The 4,813-nt window shown below is 52.4% G+C and overlaps 1 pseudogene across 1 annotated transcript; it reads left to right on the forward strand.

Annotated features, from left to right (window-relative positions):
• Positions 1-3,610: 3,610 nt before the first annotated feature.
• On the forward strand, positions 3,611-4,588 carry LOC308228602 (olfactory receptor 14J1-like; annotated as a pseudogene). Its single transcript has one exon. The product of its transcript is annotated as an olfactory receptor 14J1-like (transcript).
• Positions 4,589-4,813: the final 225 nt, after the last annotated feature.

A 4,813-nucleotide genomic window follows, 5' to 3' on the forward strand; every position in this document is an offset into this window, starting at 1 on the left:
CTGGAATGCCCGGTGTTATTCCACAGCCTTGCCAGAGCCTGCTGAGGCCTCTGCCTCCATCTAGAATGCTTGAGGAGATTCTGCAGGGTTGGTGCAGACTGCCAGGGCCCTGCCATGTTCTGCAATGTTGGGTGTCCTTCCAAGCATGCTGGTGGAAGCACTTCCATGGGCATTGCTGAAACCCTCCAGTTTCCCAGCAGGGCCTTCGCCGCCTTCCAGCAGCCCCGATGTGCTGCCGCGGTGCCGTGGCACCCCCAAGTCTTTCTCCACAGGGCTGCTCTGAATCTCTTCTCTGCCCAACCTGTAGCCGTGCCTGGGAATGCTCTAACCCAGGTGTAGGACCTTGCACTTGGCATGGTTAAACTTCAGAAGGTTGGCATCAGCCCACCTCACAAGCGTGTCAAGGTCCCTCTGGATGGCATTCCTTCCCTCCAGCGTATCAACCGAACCACACAGCTTGGTGTCATCGGCAAACTTGCTGAGGGCGCACTCAATCCCACTGTTCATGTCACCGACAAAGATGTTGAACAAGACCGGTCCCAACACCGATCCCTGAGGGACACCACTTGTTACCGGTCTCCAGCCAGACATCGAGCCATTGAAGGCATCTCTTTGCTTGCGGCCATCCAGCCAGTTCTTTATCCACTGAGTGGTCCACCCATCAAATTGATGTCTCTCCAATTTAGAGACAAGGATGTCGTGTGGGACAGTGTCAAACGCTTTGCACAAGTCCAGGTAGATGACATCAACTGCTCTGCCCCTGTCCATCAGTTCTGTAGCCCCACCATAGAAGGCAACCAAATTGGTCAGGCAGGATGTCCCCTTAGTGAAGCCATGCTGGCTGTCACCAACCACCTTGTTGTTTTTCATGTGCCTTAGCATGCCTTCCAGGAGAATCTGCTCCAAGATTTTGGCAGGCACGGAGGTGAGACTGACTGGTCTGTAATTCCCTGGCTCATCCATTTTCCCCTTCTTGAAAATGGGGGTTATATTTCCCTTTTCCCAGTCGTCAGGAACTTCACCTGAGTGCCATGATTTTTCAAATATGATGGCCAGTGTCTTAGCAACTTCATTTGCCAGCTCCTTCAGGACCCGCAGATGGATGTCAGGTCCCATGGACTTGTGTACGTTCAGGTTTTTAAGATGGTCTTGAACCAGATCCTCTCCTACAGTGGGCCTAGGGTCTTTATTCTCACAGTCCCTGCGTCTGCCTTCCAAGACTTGGGTGGTGGGGTCAGAGCCTTTGCCAGTGAAGACCGAGGCAAAGAAGTCATTAAGAACCTCAGCCTTCCCCAAATCCATGGTAGCCAGTTCTCCCGATATCTTCTGGAGGGGACCTACATTGTCCCTAGTCTGTCTTTTATTCGCTACGTACCTATAGAATCCCTTCCTGGACTTAATGTTCTTACGGGTCTTTTCCAATCTAAATGGTTCCATGATTCTACAAAATCTTATTTTTCAGACCAAACTCTGTCTCATCAGAGAAATGACACTGGAGGCAGGCAGTGTGTCTGCCAGCTGAGGGAGGGAACATCAGGGCTTGCTTCAGGCTTTTTCCCATGGAGTTCCCCTGGAGCACCAGGGAGCCCTGGAGGGTGCCCAGCAGGGCAGAGGCAGAGCCACCTTGGGCTGGGCCCCTGCTGCTGAGCTGGGCTGGGCTCCTGGGACGCAGATAGATGCTGGCAAGCGGGCAGTGCTGCAGAGAGACAGCTCTGGCCAGGAGCAGGGCTGGGGCAGTGCCTGCAGGCACCCAGGGGAGACCTGCGAGCCTCAGAGAGCTTAAAGGCACTTGGCAGTGGAGGATGCTGAGAGCTCCCTGCAGGAGAAACCTTCCCAGCCCTGTGCATGGTAAGGCTCTGGGTGCAGGGCAATGCAGCTGCAGTTCCTGGAGGGATCTCCTCAAGCTGCTGCCTCGCACAGTCCATGGGATCTGTCAGGAGGACTCTCTTGGTTTCTCTGTGTAGATAAGGAGGAGGATGTGCTGCAGAGCAGGGCTTCTCTCTGCACCATGCGAGGGACAGGACAAGGCAGGTCCCTTTTCCCGGGGCTGGCTGCATGGTGTGAATGTGGGTGTGCAGCCATGGATGCCCAGTGCTGTCACAGTATCACAGTATGTTAGAGATTGGAAGGGACCTCAAAAGATCATCTAGTCCAATCCCCCTGCCGGAGCAGGAACACCTAGATAAGGTTACACAGGAATGTGTCCAGGCGAGTTTTGAATGTCTCCAGAGAAGGAGACTCCACAACCCCCCTGGGCAGCCTGTTCCAGTGTTCCGTCACCCTCACTGGGAAGAAGTTTCTTCTCAAGTTTAAGTGGAACCTCTTGTGTTCCAGTTTGTACCCATTACCCCTTGTCCTATCATTGTTTGCCACTGAGAAGAGCCTGGCTCCATCCTCGTGACACTCCCCCTTCATATATTTATATACACTAATAAGGTCACCCCTCAGTGTCCTCTTCTCCAAACTATAGAGACCCAGCTCCCTCAGCCTTTCCTCATAAGGGAGATGCTCCACTCCCTTAATCATCTTAGTTGCCCTGCGCTGGACTCTCTCCAGCAGGTCCCTGCCCAGATGCAGGACTCTACACTTTCCCTTGTTATATTTCATCAAGTCCTGCCCAACTCTCCAGCCTGTCCAGAGCTCGCTGGATGGCAGCACAGCCTTCTGGCGTGTCAGCCACTCCTCCCAGCTTAGTGTCATCAGCAAACTTGCTGACAGTACACTCAATTCCCTCATCTAAATCATTGATGAATATATTAAATAATACTGGTCCCAGTACTGACCCTTGAGGCACTCCACTAGATACAGGCCTCCAACTAGACTCCGCCCCATAGACTACAACTCTCTGGCTTCTGTCCTTCAGCCAGTTTGCAGTCCACCTCACTACCTGATCATCCAGACCACACTTCCTCAATTTAGCTATGAGGATGCTGTGGGAGACTGTGTCAAATGCTTTGCTGAAGTCAAGGTAGACCACATCCACCGCTCTGCCATCATCCATCCACAATGTTATTTCCTCATAAAAGGCTATGAGGTTGGTCAAGCATGACTTCCCCTTGGTAAAGCCATGTTGACTGCCCCTCATAACCTTCTTATCCTTGACATGCCTTAAGATGGCATCAAGGATAAGGTGTTCCATCACTTTCCCAGGGATGGAAGTGAGGCTGACCGGTCTATAGTTACCCAGGTCCTCCTTCTTGCCCTTTTTGAAGACTGGAGTGACATTTGCTTTCCTCCAGTCCTCAGGCACCTCTCCTGTTTCCCAAGACTTGGTAAAGATGATGGAGAGTGGCCTAGCAATGACTTCCCAACAGACAGCTGAGCCCTTTTGTCTCTCCCATGCTCAGACTCTTCACAGTTGCCTTCAAAAACTTAATTAGGAATTTTATCCCTAATAGAGTCAGTCTTCAGATGTGACACTGGGAAAACAAACAAAAAAACCAACCTCAGACACAATCATGACGAAGTCACACTGAGCCTCTCCTATGCAGACCGAAAGCGTCCAGAGTCGTGAGTGTGTAAATTGAACTTCTGTATCTGACATCCCTCCTGTCCTAACCTGTCACTGTCTTTTTCTCCTCTGACAGTGCCCCATGCCCAGAGGCAGCAGATGTCCAACGGCAGCTCCATCACCCACTTCCTCCTCCTGCCATTCGCAGACAGGCGGGAGCTGCAGCTCTGGCACTTCTGGCTCTTCCTGGGCATCTTCCTGGCTGCGCTCCTGGGCAACGGCCTCATCATCACCAGCACAGCCTGCGACCAGCACCTCCACACCCCCATGTACTTCTTCCTCCTTAACCTCTCTCTGCTGGACCTGGGCTGCATCTCCACCACTGTCCCCAAATCCATGGCCAATTCCCTGTGGGACACCAGGGCCATCTCCTACACAGGTTGTGCTGCACAGGCCTTTTTCTTTCTCTTTTTCATGTCAGCCGAGTTTTCCCTCCTCACTGTCATGTCCTACGACCGCTACGTGGCCATCTGCAAGCCCCTGCACTACGGGAGCCTCCTGGGCAGCAGAGCTTGTGTCCACATGGCAGCAGCTGCCTGAGGCGCTGGGTTTCTCACTGCTCTGCTGCACACAGCCAATACATTTTCACTCCCCCTCTGCCGAGGCAATGCTGTGGAGCAGTTCTTCTGTGAAATCCCCCAGATCCTCAAGCTCTCCTGCTCACATTCCTACCTCAGGGGAGTTGGGCTTCATGTGCTTGGTTTCTGTTTGGCACTTGGCTGTTTTGTGTTCATTGTGGGGTCCTATGTGCAGATCTTCAGGGCTGTGCTGAGGATCCCCTCTGAGCAGGGACGCCACAAAGCCTTTTCCACGTGCCTCCCTCACCTGGCCGTGCTCTCCCTCTTTGTCAGCACTGCTACCTTTGGCTATTTGAAGCCCCTCTCCATCTCCTCCCCATCCTTGAATCTGGTGGTGTCAGTGCTGTACTCGGTGGTGCCTCCAGCAGTGAACCCCCTCATCTACAGCCTGAGGAACCAGGAGCTCAAGGATGCTGTGAGGAAGCTGGTGACTGGATGTGTTTCAGCAGCCATGTACTGCTTGCTTTACCCTGGAAAGGGCTGCCAGTGTAGGTCATGATAGGCCACGTCTGAGTTTCTTTCTTTACATTTGGTTTCCTGTTTCAATTTGTAGTTATGTTGTCTTCATAGAAATGTCAGTTTTCATCTCCAGCTTAACTAGCCACCCATGTTGTGTGACCCACAGACTTTGTGTCAGTGGGGTTCTTTCATTGTATTTAAGGGAAATAAATGATCCTGCAGCAACTTCTTCTCTGTGATATGTGCTCACATGGCAGGAATGAAG

This window comes from Psittacula echo, assembly GCF_963264785.1.
Source record: "Psittacula echo genome assembly, chromosome: 19".
Lineage (NCBI taxonomy): Eukaryota > Metazoa > Chordata > Aves > Psittaciformes > Psittacidae > Psittacula > Psittacula echo.